Genomic DNA, 20,673 nt, shown 5'->3' on the forward strand with positions numbered 1-20,673 from the left:
TCTTCTACAATACACAAAATGTAAGTGAACACAACCCATTCATAAAATCTTACCAATAGTCAAGAACCAAAAACTTTGTTGTCAAAGAAGGTAAACCATGACTTTGTGGTTTCTGAACATAATCAATGTCAGAATACTGTCAATTGCAATTTACAATTGATTCAATTTGAAACATATTTCTGCAGGAAAGATATTCTATGTTTATAAAAACTGTAGAAAAGTGTAACTAGACAACGAATCCCAGTAAAAATCAGAAAGTGAATATTGATAACTATAATCTCCTCATCTGATATTTTTTATTTTTGCCACTGAATACTATTAAACAAGCATAATCCGAGGTCTATAATAGGAATCACTGGCCAGCAGAGAAAACGTCAGAAAAACAGGTTAGTGGCTCTTTAAATCAAGGCTACTGAAGGCACTATTTAAGAGATTAGTCAAACTGGTTTTTGGCAGTTCCCACATTATCAGGACCAAGGTTGAGCTTGTTTCCATGTCTGTCTGAACGTTTCAGAAGATCCCAGCCTTTACCAAGGCCTCAAAGAATTCCCACAAAGATCCAAGGAATGCAAGCTTCCAACTGAAAAACAAATCACAGAAACTTCTGCATGGGGAGGTTTGTCTTTCAGAAACTGGTACAGCAATCACTGGGCAGAGAAAAAGACAGACAGCTCCATGATCCAATGTTAGAACTGACTGACCATCTGTGCTTGTAGAGTCTCTGTCAAATGGTCACCAGCTTGGGGAACCAGAATTCTCAGAATCTCTGAAGCTAGGTAAACTTTTAGTATTGCTACCAAGATTCATGAAATATAGAATTGCCAAACATGAAAGGGCGTTCAATTCTTGGTCACCAAAACATTGCAAATGTTGAATCAAACTGTGATGTACCTACCTCCAATTCATGTCTTTACACACAAAGGCTGGCAGATCTTTGGATCTTTCAATATATAGAATCATTTGACTGTTTTTCAAAAAGAATTTATAATGCTCTAATGTTGTCTTTCTTCCTTCCTTCCTTCCTTCCTTCCTTCCTTCCTTCCTTCCTTCCTTCCTTCCCTCCTTCCTTCTCTTTTCCTCCCCCTCCCTTTCTTAAAATAGTTTATGTAATCCATTTATACCTATTAACTATGAGAGGAGGCATTAGGATAATAGTATCTATGTAGCTTTCAAAGACACAGTCCTGTCTTATCGATGGTCAGCTTTAAAATTGGTGATAATAACCCAAATGTAAACAAGCTAATAAATTTATCACACACAAAATAAAACAAAGCAAGAAATTTATATTTTGGTACTAGAATACTGTCATTAATCATGAAAAACTTAGAAAATTATTAAAACTTTTAAAAGATTCAAGATGTGTCTACATAGCTTTGTTGAAGCTAATATGTTATATTTGCATGAGCAAAATTAAAACTTCAAAAGATGAAGGTTGTGAGCTAACACTATAGCTTTGTTTTCTGCCAAAGGTATGTCAGAGAACTATGTTAAATTTTAGCTAGTAGTGTTTGGGTCCTCCTGTTTAAATTCAAAGCAATTTAAAATATTGTCTTAATAAATAACTTGAGCTGTATGAAATTTGGTCCATGATTTAAATAGTGGGGAAACATAGTATTGTAAAGGCAAAGTTTTTTTTCTGTCTTTTTCTGTTTTTGTTGTTTGTAGCTGGAAGTTTTCCTGTGTCTGCCTGGTCCTGTAGCTGCTCAGACTCAAATAAATAAACACACAGAGGCTTATATCAATTACGAATTTCATGACCATGTCCTATGGCTCAATTTTCTTGCTAGCTAGCTCTTATAGCTAAACTCAGTCCATTTCTATTAATTTATATGTCACCACGTGTTCTGTGGCTTTACCTGTGTGTCATTACATGCTGCTTCCTGGATGACAGTATGGCATCTCTTCTGCCTCTCTCCCAACAACAGTTGTTTTTATTAAATTTATTCATTTGTTGGGGGCATGCACACCTCAGTCAGAGGACAACTTATAGCAATATTTGGTTCTCTCCTGCCACTAAGTGGGTCCTGGGGATCAAGTTCAAGTTGTCATACTTAGCAAAAAACACCTTTACCTGCTGAGTCGCCATACCCAGCCATGCTTATCTGAGATAGACGATATTTACATATATTTAAATGTCTGTAATATACGTATATTCTACACATAATAATAATTTATTAGATTAGTTTACACGCTGTGTTCTGGGTAGTCCAACAATGGCTGTCTCATACTAGAGAGTCAATAAATAAATAAATAAATAAATAAATAAATAAATAAATAAATAACCTTAGTAGTTGTTTACCAGGAGGCTGAATGTTTCAGCAGTCCCCATCTGTTCCGAGAGCTGCTAGCTTCAGTCTGTGTTGGCAGGCAGAAGAAGCTGGTTCTAATAGTGATGAAGAAATGCAGTAGTGGTAGCCTCAAGTCACAAGTTAGAGGAACTTGCCAACAGAGTTAGGGCAAACAACCAGAAAGCAAAGCCTTCTTCTTCCAAGTCCATTCATCTGGGCTGCCACCAGAAGGTGAAGCCCGTGTTTAGGGTGGATATTCCCACTTCAAATAACCTGGTGAAGAAAAATCTCTCATAGGAGTACTTAGAAGCTTGCCTTTTCATTGAGTCCAGATCCAGTCAACTTGATTACCAAGATTTACCATCACTCAGAGTCTAACGTTTTAGTCAGGCTGTCCTAGAACTCAGGGCAATCTGCCCCGTTCAGCCTCATCAGTGCTACGATAATAGACATGAGCTACCACACCCAGTAGTTTTTCTACTGTGTAAAAAAAAAAATCTGAAAATACTCCCTATTGACTTGCTTCCTTGTTGTTTCAAAACACCACAAATACTCACCATTGCTACATAATTTTGGCCTGAATATGAAAAAAAATGAAAGTCCTTGAAAATTCCAAAGTCATGCACTGTACTCCTCCAAGACAGCATTCCATGTCCAAATCAATGTCCAGCTGTCATCTGTTATGTCTGACTTCCTTTCTCAAAACAACAGTCGCTTACACTGAACACCTAATAACGGATAAATACAATTACATGAGTTGATTGTGTGGTTTTCCTCCTTCTAATGTCATTAACGACATGGAAATAGTCCGTTGTGATGAATTAAAACAAAACGTCTTAATGTTGTTTTTTTTGTTTTGTTTTGTTTTGTTTTTTTCTAAAATGAAGCTAACGCTATCTGTTTTTATTAGATTTTCATGAGATTTTTAGTCAGACGACATTTTCAGTCCATTTCTGGATTATTGTTAATTCCAGATTTGCTTGTGTGGAGTGCAAAGTTAACAACATCCATGAAAGCATAGGAAAACACTTTTCACTCATATGTTATTGTTAAAAGAGCAAGCAGCAGATGTTACATTTCAGAGTAATCCAGCAAGCTGAGTCACTCACCACTTCCTCCTTCAATAATTTATTTATCAGTGGTCTTAATATTGGAGACCAATAAATGTTGATTTATTATGAGATCATATTGAGTGATATTTCCTGTAAAGTATGAGTGGAATTTCCTTGTTATGTTGCATTATTATTATTATTATTATTATTTATTGTTATTATTATTCTGCTCCTTATTATTATAGTGTGGGGTTTTCTGTACTTTTCCCTCTGGGAGTGGAGTTGGTATTTTCATTCTGATAGATTAACATTTATATTTTTTTCAAGGTTCATCATTTATTTAATTTTTCAAAATACATTTTAATTGGAAGAAATTAAGTAGCAACTAAGGGAAAAAAACATCGCATCAAGATGAAGAGACCATGGTGTTCTGCTGTTTATTTGGCTACCACTTATTTTCTGATCCAGTTGGAGGCTGTGGAGAGTAAGCTGTGGTAGACTCATTAAGGAGGATTATAGCAATCCAACTTGGAAAATGGGATATAGCTTCCTTGCCAGCTGGAGATGAAAGATGCTTCTAGTTCTTACGGCAATCAAAGTTTAGAAACAGCAAACCAAACCAAAAATGGGGATCTGGTAGACTACTTTGCCCCTGGAAGCTAGTAGACAAAGTTTCCTTTTACTGGAGAGCTGCATTTTCTTGATAGTTTAGCAAATGATTTTCCCTTAACAAAGGTTAACACATCGCTTACTTTGCCCAGGTGAAGCTCAGTCCAGCTGATGTCCATCCATATTTCTATACTCGCTTGGCTTGTTTGTTAGTAAGATCTTCCAGTCACATGAGGGTAGTACGCATTCTACAAAAATGCCCCCTCCATCTTATTCTTACACAACGCATCCCGGGCTTTTACGCTGCTCACAGTATTTGCTTTTTATGGGCTACCACATATTTTATACCAGTAGTTACCTCTTTTCCTTTTTAGTATTGTTAAATTTTGTTCCTTTTTCTATCATTTTACATTGAGTTCATGATTTCTGCTTTTAAAGAGCTGTTTATTCATTTTTATTTTATGTGTATGTGTAATCATCTTGTATGTATGTGTTCTTTGTGCTTGTCTGGTGTATGTGAGGGTCAGAAGAGGGCATCAGATATCCTAGAAGGTAGGGCAGGCAGTTGTGAACCACCATGTGGGTGCTGGGACACAAACCAGGCTCCTCTGCAAGAGCATCAAGTGCTCTAAACCACTGAGTCATCTCTCCAGCTCCTTCTTTCTATTTATTTGAATTCTTTGCTCCAGCATATTTTCAGCACTATATATACCTTGAATAAGGAAATAATATTCAAATTCTGGGATGCAATAATTGTATATGACAATTGCATAATATGACAATTATATAATACTATATATGCCTTAACCAATTGGTATGTGAATCACTTCTGTATGCTTTTTGTGAGGGGAGATTCATAGATAAATCCCACTGTATCTACTACTATAACATTTGATCATTTTTTTATAACTAGATAATATTAGTATGTTTGGATAAAGTCAACTTTTCCCTGGAATTTTTTAGATTGTCACTATTTAGGATGTACATATAAAATTCAAAGGATAACTGAAAAGGTTTATAAAGTTAGCATTGTTAAAACAGAGGTTGGCACATAGCAAGTACTAAACATGTGTATGTTAAATAAAATAGATCAATGATTGCTTTCTGTGATTTCAATACATAATCAAATCAACCTTTTGACCTTGATTTATAAATAATTTTCATTATAATCACGAATAATAGAAGAAAACATAGTATTTAACACATAGTAGGCATTCCATTATAAAAAAGTGAGTAATTTTAATCTATTTTTAATAAATGTATATGCAACTGAAATTATTTTTGTGTTGAATCTAAACTAAACTTCCTCATTAAATGGAAATTTCAGTTCATTATAGATCACAGTGTAACATAAATCTTAAAACGTCTTATTAATAAAAACAAAGCCAGAGCCAGGTATTGGGGTGAATGCTGAAAGATCAAAGAAGCAAAACAAGCCACAGCTAACCTCACCTCACCAACTTCTGAGCTGATCTTGTTTCCTCAGACTGAAAGCCTCTGAGTTCTCACCTGAATGGATCTTAGCTGAACTGCTGCTAAAAGCTAAAAGCTTAAAAAGTCTCTAGTTCCTGGTCCTCATGCCTTATATACCTTTCTGCTTCCTGCCATCACATCCTGGTATTAAAGGCATGTGTCTTTCCCAAATAAAGACATGAGATTTCGAGTGCTGGGATTAAAAGTGTGTGCCACCACACCTGGCTCTGTTCCTAGTATGACCTGAACTCACAGAGATCTGGATTGATCTCTGCCTCCCAAGTGATAGGATTAAAGGTATGTGCCACCATTTTCTGGCCTCTATGTCTATCTAGTGGCTGTTCTGTTCTCTGACTCCATATAAATTTATTAGGGTGTACAATATATTGGGAAATATAATATCACCACAATCACAGTGTTGTTTAATAAATATTTACAGGAAGTCACCTTATTATTACTACCTTATATTATCATAGATAATTTATAATAACTTTTGATGTCTTCTGATTATCCAACATTATCTACCCACCTCTTTGCACTTTTACTTTCAAACCATTTTACTTCATTGGAGTAATTCATTACTAATCTTTATTAAGCCACAGTTATTCCATGCTCCTTTTTAAATTCTTCTTTATAGATGCAATGTTCATCAAGCAGAAGAGTGATCAGCAAAGAGAGAATCATGTTTAACTGCTAATCAATATGTGCAGAATTTAAGGTTGTAAGGCCCTTTGATACTTTTTATTTTAATGAAATACAAAACAAAGAATTTCATTGGATATTCTTATAAGCAAATTTGATTTATTTAGTGTAGGTAAAATAAATAAGCAACACAAGGTTGTTAATTATCAATATTTATTTCTGTTTGGGTGTGTTACACATTCACAGATGTACCAGACAGTAAACAACACACAACCACTGAAACCTTCCACTGACAGCCTTCTGCCTGAAGAAGTTGGGCATAATGCCATCAACATGATACCACTAGATAGCTTCACTCCCTGAAATAAAAACAGTAATCTTAAAAGACCTAGAAGAGCTTTAATTTAATAAAGTAAGTGTGTACTGGAAATAAATGAGTAGTTTGAATGTGGCCAAATATTTGCCTTAAAGTGCCAAAATTGAATGAGGAAAAATTCAACTTCAAAGTCAAATTAGTAGATCCTAGATTAAAGAAGGAATGTGGGCTCAGATGTATATCTTTGAGAAGGAATGACAATTCTCTGGAAGGAGAATCAGAAGACTGACAACTATGTGTTGTGTGGTTTCGAAGTTCAATGAGGAGGGGAGAGATCAGAGCTGGAGTATAATTGAAGTGAAACATCAGAAAAACACCCCTGAAGTTTCTATCTTGAAATACACCTACCACTGAACTAAGAACACATCATGAATTGTTAAGTGTGGATCAACTAAAGTTTCCTCCATCCCAAATGCATCACTTTCATGCTTTTGTGAAGATTATTTTGTTTCCTTTGTCTTCATTTTTTTTTTTTTTTTTGGTTTTTTGAGACAGGGTTTCTCTGTGTAGTTTTGGTGCCTGTCCTGTATCTTAGTCTGTAGACCAGGCTGGCCTCGAACTCACAGATATCCACCTGGCTCTGCTTCCCAAGTGCAGGGATTAAAGGTGTGCACCACCACCACCTGGCTCCTTTGTCTTCATTTTTTATCATCATACTGTGCCAGCAGATCACTCTCCTCTAAAAGTGTATCCTCAGTGTTCTCTGACTTATGCTTATTGCTATGTGCATGAAGGATGAAGTGCTGCTGGAATATTATTAGTCTTTCAATAAAGGCTGTGTGAACAACATGGAAGTTTCTATACGATGTCCACTTTTAGGCAGGACAAATTGTAGGTCAAAGGTTTTGTGGTTAAATTGGTGTCACAATACCTCTATTGCGGTAGAATAATGTCATTGGACACTGGTTTAATAAAATGCTGATTGGCCAGTAGCCAGGCAGGAAAATATAGGTAGACTGAGCAGACAAGGAGAATTCTGGGAAGAGGAAGGGCTGATTCAGGAGTTCCCAGCCAGACACAGAGGAAGTAAGATGACAAGGCAGAACAAAGAAAAGGTACCAAGCCACATGGGTAAACATAAATAAGAATTATGGGTTAATTATTTAAGTGTAAGAGCTAGTCAGTAACAAGCCTGAGCTAATGGCTCAGCAGTTATAATTAATGTAAGCCTCTGTGTGCTTATTTGGAGGACGTGAGTGGGAGAGATTTGTCTCTACCGCTGGCCAGCCAGGACATAGGAAAACTTCCAACTACACTCCATTGGAAGTCTTGCCTGGATACAGGATAGGGACAGTTCAGGCTCCATATCTCCCATTGCTAGGAGTCTTAGCTAGAGTCACCCTCACAGATTCCTAAGAGTTTCTATTGCACTGGGTTTCTAGCTTTTCTCAGAGATGCTCTCCCAATTCAGATTGTATCTCTCAGCACTCTCTCTTTCCATCCTTCCCTGATATGATCCTGCCTGTTCCCATCTCCACCCACCTCCATCTAGAGCACTTCCCATCCACTAGTGATGTCTATTCTATTTCCCCTTCATGGTGAGATTCATGTATGTCTCCTTCTTGAGCCTTCCTTATTACTTAGTCTCTCTAAGTCTGTGGATTGTAGCATGATTATCCTTTACTTTACAGCTAATCTCCATGTATAAGTGAATATATAACATATTTGTCTTTCTGGGTCTGGGTTACCTCACTCAGGATGATCTTTTCTAGTTGCATCTATTTGCCTTTGAATTTCCTGATGTCACTGTTTTTACCAGCCAAGTAATACTTCATTGTGTAAATATACCACCTTTTCTTTATCCATTCTTTGGTTGAGAGGTATCTAGACTCTTTCCACATTCTGGCTATTACAAATAAAGCTGCTATGAACACAGTTGAGCAAGTGCCCTTGTGATAGAGCATAGGGCCATTTTGGTATATGCCCAAAAATGGTATAGCTGGGTATTTAGGTAGATTGATTCTCAATTTTCTGAGAAACCACTGTATTGATTTCCAAAATAGCTGTACAAGTTTGAATTCCCACCAGCAATGGAAAAGTGTTCCCCTTGCTCCACAACCTTGCCAGCATGGCCTTTCATTTGTATTTTTGATCTTAGCCATTCTGACAGGTGTAAGATGGAATCTCAGAGTCATTTTGATTTGCATTTCCCTGATGGCTAAAAATGTTGAAAGTCTCTCCTTAAGTGTTTCCCAGCCATTTGAGATTCTTCTGTTGAGAATTATCTGCTTATATCTGTACCCCCATTTTAATTAGATTATTTGTTTTTTCAATTTCATGAGATCCCATTTATTAATTACAGATTTTAGTATCTGCTCAATTGGTGTTCTATTCAGGAAGTTGTCTCCTGTGCCAATGTGTTCAAGGCTATTCCCCACTTTCTTTTCTATCAGGTTCAGTGTATCTGGTTTTATATTAAGGTTTTTGATCCACTGGGGCTTGAGTTTTGTGCAGGGTGATAGATATGGATCTCTTTGCACTCTTCTACTTGCTGACATCCAATTAGACTAGCACCATTTAATTTTTCCATTGTATAATTTGGGCTTCTTTGTCAAAAATCAAGTGTCTGTAGGTATGTGGATTTGCATCTTGGTCTTTGAGTCAATTACACTGATAAACCTATCAGCTTTTATGTCAATACCATGTGGTTTTTATTATGATTGCTCTGTGGTACAGCTCGAAATCAGGCATGGAAATACCTCTGGAAGTTGTTTTTATTGTGCAGGATTGTTTTAAATGTCCTGGATTTTTCCCCTCATATTATGTGTTGTTCTTTCAAGGTCTGTAAAGACTTGTGATGGAATTTTAATGGTAATTATGTCAAATCTGGAGATTGCTTTTGCAAGTCAGCCATTTTTACTATGTTAACCCTAACAATCCATGAGCATGGGAGATTTTTCCATCTTCTGATATATTCTTTAAGTTCTTTCTTCAAAAACCTGAAGTACTTGTTGTTCATGTCTTTCACTTGCTTGGTTAGAGTTACCCCAAGATAGTTTACATTATTTGTGGCTATTGTGAAGGGTGTTGTTTCCTTATTTTTTTCTCAGCCCATTTATCTTTTTTTTATAGGAGGGCTATTGATTTTTTTAAGATCATTTTATATCCCTCACTTTGCTGAAGGTGTTTAACAAGTTGTGCTGGGGTAAAACCTATCACAAAAATTGTGTGAATGGCCAACCAATGACTGGCCTAGCTTGAGACCCATACCATGAGAGAGAGCTCAACCCTAAAACTGCTTGAAGGTCCAGGACCTAGAGGTTGGATAGCCCAGAAACCTAAGATAGAACCAAACACGACTTAAAAAAAAATCAATGAAATTATTTCTAATGACATTTTGCTATACTAATAGATTGGTGCCTAGCCCAATGCTCACCAAAGAGGCTTCACCCAGCAATTGACAGAAAATGATGCAAAGACCTACAGCCAAATATTAATCAGAGCTTGGGGAAATCCTGTGGAGAGGAGGAGGATTGTAGGAGCCATAGGGTCAAGGACACCACAAGGAAAACCCTCAGAATCAACTATCCTGTGCTCATAGGGGCACAGGGAGACTGAACCAACAACCAAGGAGCCTGCATGAGACTGACATATGCCCTCTGTGTGTATGTTACATTTGTGTAGCTTGGTCTTCTTTTGGGACTCCTAGCACTGGAAACAGGGGCTGTCTCTGACTCTATTGCCTGCCTTTGGACCCTTCCCTAGTGCCAGGTTGCCTCATCCAGCCTTAGTAGGAGAGGAGGTACATAATTTTTCTGCAACTTAATATATTATGACTGGATGATATCCCTGGAAGGCGTGCCCTTTTCTGAAGATAAACAAGGGGAAGAGGAGTGGATGGGGAGATACGGGAGGAGGGACTATGAGGAGAGGGGGCAGGGAAAACTACAGTCTGGATGTGAAAACGAAAGCAAACAAACAAACAAATAAATACAAAAGCAAAATATGTCTGCTTTCATGAGAATCAAAGTTTCCTTGAACCTATGAAATGTAGTAGAAACAGAAAGTTATGATTGCTGTAGTTAACAACTACACACACTACAGTGTATGTGTGTGTGTGTGTGTGTGTGTGTGTGTGTGTGTGTGTGTGTGTGTGTAAAGACTAGAAAAGGGCATTAGATCTCCTGGATTGGGACCTTCTTGACATGAGTGCCTGGAACTGACCTCTAATTCAATGCAGGAGTAGCATGTGCTCTTGACTGCTTAGTCACAGCTCAAGCACCTAAAAATGTTTTTTTAATCATTGTATTCAACAAAAATATGTCAAAAAATGAGTGCATTAAAGTAAACGTCCAACAGTGAGTGGTGTCAGGCATATATATTTTATAATATATATATATATATATTAATATATATTATATATTTCTTATAACGGTTTGAATTTCTGAGTACCTATTTGTTGGGTGAAATTTCCTAGATAGGCATTAAAAATGCCTTTTTTTAATTAATAAAAATATTTTATTGATTTCAGGAACTTGGTACTTTTTAAAAATTCTTTCCACACAAGTCGCCACCCTGCTTACTCTAGTAACAGCAGATGCTTGGACTTCACGATTGTCACTTCTCTTCTTGTGTCACATAGTCTAGAAAACCCAAGTCCTGATACTCCCCAACCCCTTCTGAACTACTCCAGCTACTCTGTGACCACCCCCTCTCCCCCAGCAGAGGACAAGGAAGTGAGGTAGGGTATTTATGGAGACCAGCTGCTGTCTGTGAACACATTCTGCAGAGTGGAGAATATCTATACAAAGTATGCCACACACATTCTGGAATGTACACTACCCAGGACACAGATAAATTTCCCTTTGTGTTCTGTGTGGTTCAAAGCCAAAGCTACTGAAGTTATCCAGTCCCTGAGGGAAGCTCAGAAGTTTGGTAAAGGTCAAAGGGAGACTCCTTAAGCATTTACCACAGAGGTGCCACAAATGTCTTTTTACCCGGAGAGGGCACCAATGACAGAATGAAAAAATGATTCCATTCAAGTCAAACTTAGTATACCACTAAGTTTACTGTAGCTCCTGTTGGAGTAGGAAAAGGAGTTACCACAGAAACATGGGTGACTCAGAGGAAGCAACTTTTTTGAAAAGCCCACCCCAGCATAGAGAATGAGTCCCCAAAACTGAATATTCCAAGTTGCCTCCACGCTATGGAGGAAGCTTAGACAGTCAGAGTCCCTTCTCAGAAGGAGTGGGCCTTATGGATCTTCTAGCTTTGGGGGTTAGCTTAGATGGGGATTTACTTCATCAACCAAACCAGGCTATATGAATGTCCTCAATTTTTAATAAAAATAAAACTTTAAAACACAGCACTGATAGGCAATACACAGGATTTTCATGAGTAGGGTCATTGGAGGAATTAGGAATTGCATTTGAGAAGAAGGAAGAAATACTACACTATCACTTTTCTTTAATGTTTTAATAATTCTTTTTCAGAACTCCCAGAGCAATGAACATTATGCTGGGTAAAACTAGTTACAGAAAATCACCCTTGCTTTTCTTTGAATTGTTGGTAAAGAAAAAGAAAGAAATCTATGTATCTATGTATCTATCTATTTATCTAGCTATCTAACTATAGTAAATGATTTCTGTGATTAGATGTAAACAATATAAAATATGTAGATTTCATGTAGGTTTTATTAATATAAATATATGAATTATACTTTTATATTAACCCCTTTTATTACTGTAACAATATACTTGATAAAAGCAGCTTGCTTTCTTTCTCATTATTTATTTATCCCATGACACCAGCCCATGGAATAGTGTGGTTCACTTCTGTGATGAGTTTTCCATCCTCAGGTAAACCACTCTGGCAGGAACCCTGTAGACATGCCAAGAAGTGTGATTCCTCAATGACTCCAATCCAGTAAGTGGACAGGAAAGATTTCCCAGCCTGTGTGTATTTTGTATATACATAATACATTACATATTAACAAAAAGTATTATTAATAGATACCAATTGCAGAATGAAAAGGAGGCATGGTGATACAAACATAGACAGTTTCATATCACATACAATATCTCCTTGACTTGGGAGAGTCATACAGGAAAAACTTCAATTAGAGAAAAAAAGAAGTGAAGGCTGAGGGTCATAACAGGTGACACTGGCATTTCAGCTTTAGGGTTCTATTACTCTCCATCTGTCTGTGTGAAGAATATAAGCTGTGCTAAATATCTTATAGAAAACTTTTATTGCTTCCTATAACTTCTCAAACTTCATTCAGCATTCTCTCTAATATAAACTCAAATTAAGACTCATAAGTAGAAGGATATTATATATTTGTTGTTTCTTTGTGACTAACTCTACAGTAAACCTAAGCCTTCTTTTAGACAAAATAAAACCAGTGATTTCAGTCTGATTGCCTGTGTAGTCTACAGCTTATCTTTGGGGCAAGCATTTCAGGAACATATATCAATTATTAGCAAGAAAACTATTGTATGCATGAAATGTGGAGTCTTTAAAGAGATACTAGACCCCACTCTGGTTACTGTAACTAATAACAAAAATTTTTAATGAAATTTTTTTCATTTATTTTACATCTTGATCACAGTTTCCTCTCCTTCCTCTCCTCCTACTCTACTCCCCTGTCCCAGCTTCTCTTCTGCCCCTCACATCCACTCCTCCTCCATCTCTGTTCAGAAAGGGGCAGACCCTCCATATGCAACAACAAATCATGGCTCATCAAGTTGAAGCAGGACCAAGCTTCTCCCCCTGCATCAAGGTTGGGTAAGGCAACCTAGCATGAGAAAAGCCAGCTCAAGAGCCAGGAATAGGCCCTGACCCCACTGCTAAGAGCCCCACAAACAGACCAACAACTGTCACCTACATTCAGAGGGCCTGTATAGGTCTCATGCAGGCTCCCTAGATATCAGTCTTGAGTCAGTGAGCTCCCAGGAGCCCAGGTCAACTGTCTCTGTGGGCTTCCCTGTCATGACCTTGACCCTGCCCCTCCTCCATTTCTTTAGGAGGTCTCCCCAAGCTCAGCGTAGTGCTTGGCTGTGGATCTCTGCATTTGCTTCCATCAGTTACTGGATGAAGGTTCTCCGATGACAATTAGGGTGGTCGCCAATCTGATTATAGAAAATGGCCGGTTCAGGCACCCTCTCCACTATTGCTAGGACTCTTAGCTAGGGTCATCCTTGTGGATTGCTGGGAGTTTCCCTGGCACCAGGTTTCTCTGTAAGCCCTATCCTATCAAAACATTTCTATCATTATTCTCTCCCTCCCACCCACCCCCAACCAGACCAACCAGGTCTCTCATGTTCCCATCCTGCCCCCTGCCCCCAGTTTACCCAGGAAATCTGTTCTATTTCCTGTTCCCAGGGAAATCCACCAGTGACTCTTTGAGCCCTTTTTGTTACCTAGCCTCTCTGAGGCTGTGGATTGTAGCCTGGTTATCTTTTACTTTAGAGCTAAAATACACATATGAGTGAGTACATACCATGTTTGTCTTTCTGGGTCTGGGTTACCTCACTTAGAATATTTTTTTTTCTAGTTCCATCCATTTGCCAGCAAATTTCATGATGTTATTGTTTTTTTTTTTTTATGACTGAGTAATACTTGGTTATGTAAATATACCACATTTTCTTTATCCATTATTTGGTTGAAGAGCATCTAGGTTGTCTCCAGGTTCTTTCTATTATGAATAATGCTGCTATTAACATAGCTGAACAAGAGTCCTTGTGGTAGGATGACCCCAGCTAAGACTCCTAGCAATAGTGGAGTAGGTGCCTGAACTGGCCATCTCCTGTAGTCAGACTGATGACTATCTTAATTGTCAGAGAGCATTCATCCCATAACTGATGGAAGCAGATGCAAAGATCCACAGCCAAGTACTGTACAATCTCCATGAGTCCTGGTAAAGAGAGAGAGGAAGGGTTGTAGGAGCCAAGGGGATCAAGATCATGACAGGGGAACCCACAGAGACAGCTAGCTGACCTGAGCTTGTAGGAGCTCAGGGACTCTGGAATGACAGCTAGGGAGCCTGCATGGGACCGACCTAGGCCCTCTGCATGTGTTTGACAATTGTGTAGCTTGGTCTGTTTGTGGGGCTCCTAGCAGTGGGATCAGGGCCTGTCCTGGCACTTTAGCTGAGTTTTAGAACTCAATCCCCAAGCTGAGTTGCCTTGCCCAACCTTGATGAAAGGGGAGAAGCTTGGTCCTGTCTCAACTTGATGTGCCATGCTACTGTGACTCCCATGGGAGGCCTGCTCCTTTCTGAATCGAGACGGAGGAGGAGTGAATGGGGGCATAGAAGGGAGATTGGGAGATTGGGGGAGAGAATGGGAGTAGAGGAGAGTAGAGAAACTGCAGTCAGTATGTAAAATAAGTGAAAAAAATTAAAAGTCCTTGTGTTATGATTGAATATCCTTTGGGTGTATGCCCAAGGTTGATATAGCTGGGTCTTGAGGTTGGTTGATCCCAATTTTCTGAGAAGCTGCCATACTAATTTCCAAAGTGGCTGTACAAGTTTGCACCACCACCAGCAGTAGAGAAGTGTTCCCCTTGTTCCACATCCTCTATAGCATGAGCTGTCACTTGTGTTTTTGATCTTAGCCACTCTGATGGAATTTCAGAGTTGTTTTGATATGTTTCCCTGATGGCTAAAGATGTTGAACATCTCTTTAAAGGTATCTTGGCCATTTGAGATTCTTCTGTTGAGAATTCTCTGTTTAGGTAATTATTCCATTTTTTAAAATGGATTATTTGGTATTTTGATGTTTAATTTCTTGACTTCTTTATATATTTTGGAGATGTGGGGTTGGTGAAGACCTTTTCCCATTCTGTAGGCATCTGTTTTGTCCCTTTGATGGTATCCTTTGTTTTACAGAAACTTTTCAGTTTCATGAGGTTTCATTTATTAATTGTGAATCTCAGTGTCTGTGTAACTAGTGTTCTATTCAGGAAGTTGTCTGCTGTGCCAATGTGTTCAAGGCTCCTTCCCAATAACAAATTTTTTTAATTTTATAATTAACTTAATTTCACATATCAGCCATGTCCTCACCCCCAGTCCACCCCCTATCCCCACCTCCTCCAAGGCAACGTCTCCCCTGGGGAGTCAGCCCAACCTGGTAGACTCAGCTGAGGCAGGTCCAATCTCCTCCTCCCTACACCAAGGCTGGGCAAAGTGTCCCAGTATAGGCCCCAGGCTCCAAAAAGCCAGCCCATGCACTAATGACAGGTCCTGGCTCCACTTCCTGGGCCCTCCCAAACAGTTCAAGCTAATCAACTATCTCACTGTATGAACAAAATTTTTTTTAAAGAAAGTTTTACTATAATACTGGCAACATCCAGTATGTTCTGAGTAGGTTTTCTCCTCCCCCTACTCCTTCCAGTTCCTCAGCATCTCCCCTCTCATCTGGATCCATAGTCTTTCTGTCTCTCCCTAGAAAACAAACAGGCACCTAAGGAACAATAAAAAAATAAAATAAAATAAATCAAAACCAAACATATTGGAATATAAAAAAACAAACAAGAAACTCTAATTTTCCTTCATGAAAATTGGTAGACTAAAATAACAAGTTTGCTTAAATTGTTAGGGAAAATAATTCAACCAGTTTTAAAAACTGTTTTTTTTTCTATAACAATTCAGTATTCAAGTTAAATCTCGTGTATACACTACTCTTTCAAAAATATTCTACAAGTTTTGTCTTTTCAATTAACTGATAATTTTCATTACTGGAAAAAGCAGCCATTAAAATATTCTTGTTAAAATCTCAGGTACATCATGCAAAAACCAAAACATTATCCTCTATGAAGCTGTATTTATATAAAATATGTAGGCAAACACGTAATATTAATATTAGAAATAGAAGAGATCTAGATTAAATCCATAGTGTCACTAATATCTTTGCCATTTTCCCATTTTTTCATAGCAGAAAAATCAAATAATCTCAAAAACTATGTTGATCTCCATAATCATTTTAGAAAACATTAGATTGTTTCTTGAAAAAGAGGAAATACTAGAAAGAAACAAAAATAAAATGTTGTTAAAATGGTTTAAAATTGATCTGATAATTAAAATGAGAGTTTCACTTAATTTGGAAAGAAGTTCCTAATAATTTGTAATAGGCATAAATTTGTGGTTGATTTAAACCATCACAAAGTTCAGTAATGTAAGGCAGCTTGAGTGGGTAGAATTTAGTGTGTACTAACATCAACATAATTTCCCTATGAATAAAAAGCTAAAGATGAGCACTAAAGGGTGTGCCTTGGCTTTGATTTTTGTTTATGAGATTCTTGGTCTTCTCAGCTGACTTTGTATCCCTGAGGCATCCTGTTAAGCCGTACACTGTAACACATGTGTCATGAGAGCAGAAAGTTTTCTTTAAGTTTTCATATCATATTTGGAAGGTACCTGGGGCCTCTCTTTGGTCCCCAAATCTGTAGTCTGCCTTATTCTTCATTGAAGCTGGGTATCTACTCTCAACTGATGCTAGGAGTCCATTCAACTCTAAATTGAACTATTTGAAATGGGTTTGGTTTTTTTTTTTCTTAGCAGGAAATTAATTAAAAAAAAAACAAAAAAACAAAAAAAAAAAAAAAAAAAAAAAACCTTCCTTAAGAAGCTAACACTGCAGGAAGAAACCTCTCCCGAACTCTCACTCAGCTCACAGAGAAACCATTGATAAGGAGCCCGCAGTGTTGCATGCGCACTGCAGAGGGAAAAGCAAGCAAGTCGAGGTGTGCCAAGATATACAGTCACTTCAGCAGACCTGTGTGCATGTGCCCATGCCCATGTGGATGGGTACAAACGCACGCGTGCGTGTGCACACACACACACACACACACGGAGAGAAACAGAGACAGAGACAGATAAACAGACAGACAGACAGACAGACAGACACACACACACACACACACACACACACAGAGCGAGAGAGAGCGAGAGAGAGAGAGAGAGACAGAGACAGAGACAGAGACAGAGACAGAGACAGACAGAGAGAGCGCGAGCACGAGAGCGAGAGCAAGAGAAAGAGAGAGATGTCAGAGCCAAAAGAAAGTATAGGTTGTTTAGAGTGAAAACACGGTGTTTCTTATGTCAGGTGAGCTCAATACAAGTACTAGATACAGTGGGTGGAGGGGAGAGACAGAGACAAGAGACAATGAGATATATGTATTCCCTTGTGTGTCCCTCACATGCCAGATGTACAGCAAATCTGTTACCCATTCTAGCCTACCCATATCAGCACAAAGTCTTTAGTAGAAAGATCTCAAGTTGTCCTAAATGACTGTCTGACTCCTATTTTCTGTGAACCTGGTACAGCACTCTTCTCTTTAATAATTAATGGTGGCCATCTCAGACTCAGACATTGAAGCATCCTACCAGAGCTCCAAAACTTGCCAAGCACTGGTTGGCAAGAAATATGTGGTGTTTAATTACTAAATTATTTAATTTATCAAATTAGATATTTTGAGGGGATGGGAGTTTACCTTGATGGTAGTATGTGCAAGGCACTGAGTTTAATTCCCAGCACCACACACTCCAAATAATACAATAATTATTTTATATTAATATTAATAATATTAATGTCATTAATTAATATTATATGTATATATCTATCCATAGCTGTATCATCTGTTTCTATATTGAAGGAATGTTTTGAATTTGTTAAAATATATTGTTTACATATTCATTAAAATTTAAAATGTATGAATCATCCATACCATAATTATGAATAAAACAGAAGTCATATAATTATAAAAGTATTTGCATGACATTAGAACAAAATTTATTAAATTGATAATGATATATATTATGTAATTTTATCCTCATAATTCCTAGATAGTTTCTACCATAGGCATATACTAATATTAATTTTTGAAACACTAAGGTTACTTATTATTTATTAATAACTACCTAAAATTGTTTTATAAAGATCCTCCTAAAAGTATTGGTTCTATCAAATAAGCATTACTGTTACTGAGAAACTAGTCTGTAATTATAGCAAAATTTTGACATAAATATCTTTTTTTTTTAATTTTTATTTTGCAATGCAATTAAGTTCTACATACAGGCACAGATTCCCTTGTTCTCCCCCCAGCCCGCCCCCCATTCCAATCTCCTCCAGGGCAAAGCCTTCCTCACAGACTGAGATCAACCTGGTAGACTCAGTCCAGGTAGGTCCAATCCCCTCCTCCCAGGCCGAGCCAAGGGACCCTGCATAGGCCCCAGGTTTCAAACAGCCGACTCATGCAATGAGCACAGGACCTGGTGCCACTGCCTGGATGCCTCCCAAACAGATCAGGCCAATCAACTGTCTCACCCACTCAGAGGGCCTGATCCAGTTGGTGACCTCTCAGCTATTGGTTCATATTTCATGTGTTTCCGTTTGTTTGGCTATTTGTCTCTGTGCTTTATCCGACCTTGGTCTCAACAATTCTCTCTCATATAAACCCTCCTCATTCTCGCTAATTGGACTCCCAGAGATCCACCTGGGGCCTAGTCATGGATCTCTGCATCCAGATCCCTCAGTAGTTGGATGAGGTTTCTAGCACGACAATTAGGGTGTTTGGCCATCCCATCACCAGAGTAGGTCAATTCGGACTGTCTCTCGACCATTGCCAGCAGTCTGTTGTGGGGGTATCTTTGTGGATTTCTGTGGGCCTCTCTAGTACTTTGTTTCATGAGTGGGGGTAGTGAAGGGCGAGGGTCGAGGGAAAGAGAGCTTGGGTGGGTGGGAGATCCCAGCTGGATCAACAACAGAGAGGGAGAACAAGGAATAGGAGACCACGGTAAATGAAGACCACATGACATAAATATCTTTTAAGACCAAACCAATATCATTTACCTAACAGTTGTTTGTTAAATATCCGCAAAATGCCAGATATTTAAGTGTTAATATTTAAGTGTTAAATATTCAGCAGTGGACAAAATAATTTAAAATATCTGCCTTCATAGGACCTAAATTCTGAAAGGTGGGATACAATTACAAGAATATTATTATCTTATTTCATTTAAGAAAGGATTTCTTACATGCTAGGCTGGCCTTGAACACTCTATGCAATGAGTCAGAAAAGTTGGCCTTGAAATTCTGATTCTCCTGTCTCTACTTAGTAGTGCTGAGATTATAAATTATAGACATTGTGGGAGCCCGTTCTCAGGTTCCTTGTGGCTTTACTCAGCAGCTCTGCATAGAGAGGATGATTAGGACCATTGGTCTGAGTGCAGGTGTCTGAGATGGTCTACACTTGGCTGTGCTGGGGGGAGGTCTTTTGTTTCACCTCTTGGTGTCTCTATAAATACCCTGGGGCAGAGACAGTCAGGGCCCGTTGGAAAAGGTTCCAGGCCCTCTTGAGGCTATTCTTTATTTTCTATCTGTTTATCTCTGGAGTATAAATCCTTATATCTATTATTTCCTGCTGCTCACACTCAAAAAAACTCTGGGGAACTGCGGGGTTGGTGGGTAAACGCCCCGCAAGACACTAGCCACCTGGTTTTCTGAAGAGCTGGAGATCAAATCTAGGGCTTCCTAAAGGCAAAAATTCTACCTACTGAGCTACATTCCCAACCTGACACCATTTTTAATGAGCATAAGGAACTGATATGCAAGCCTCTTTAGCAGTAGACTAGGCCTGGATGGGAAATCAGAAACTAAAGTAAAAGTCATATCATAGTTGAAGCAGCAACAACAACAACAACAACAAAGCTTGTAAACGGAATCTATAATGTGTAGAAATAACGAAAAGTGCTTTCTTGTAAACTAGGGCAGGGTGGTAGCCATACTACATGCAGGAGACGTTTTGAAAAAAAAATGTTAACCTTTTATGTCTATTCCTATTTTAATATGTCCACATATAGAACACATGTGAGTACACACATGCCTGTACTTAACAATTGCTTTTGTTGATTGGTTGACATTGAGCTCTCCATGGCTTACAGCACCACAGCTCAGGCTTAATAGAGACTCTACTCCTGCGTGTGAGTCCTCAATAGCTGCATTACCACCTTCTTGTGCTTGGGGTCGCTAGAGAGCGACACAGCACTGCACTTGAGTATCATGTTACTGTATTTGTTTGGTTCTTTGATCATTTCTCCATGTGTGTGCACAGGCCACAGCACATGTGTGGAAACTAGAGAACAATTTACAGAAGTTAGTTCTCTCTTCCCTCTATGTGGGTCCCAAGGATAGAATTCAGGTCATCAGTCTTGTCTGCAAGCACCTTTACCCACTTCTCACTGGGTTTTCCGGAAATTTAACAGGATGATCATGGGCTGCTACAAATAAAGGTA

Source organism: Peromyscus eremicus, chromosome 6 (assembly GCF_949786415.1).
Source record: "Peromyscus eremicus chromosome 6, PerEre_H2_v1, whole genome shotgun sequence".
Taxonomy (NCBI): domain Eukaryota; kingdom Metazoa; phylum Chordata; class Mammalia; order Rodentia; family Cricetidae; genus Peromyscus; species Peromyscus eremicus.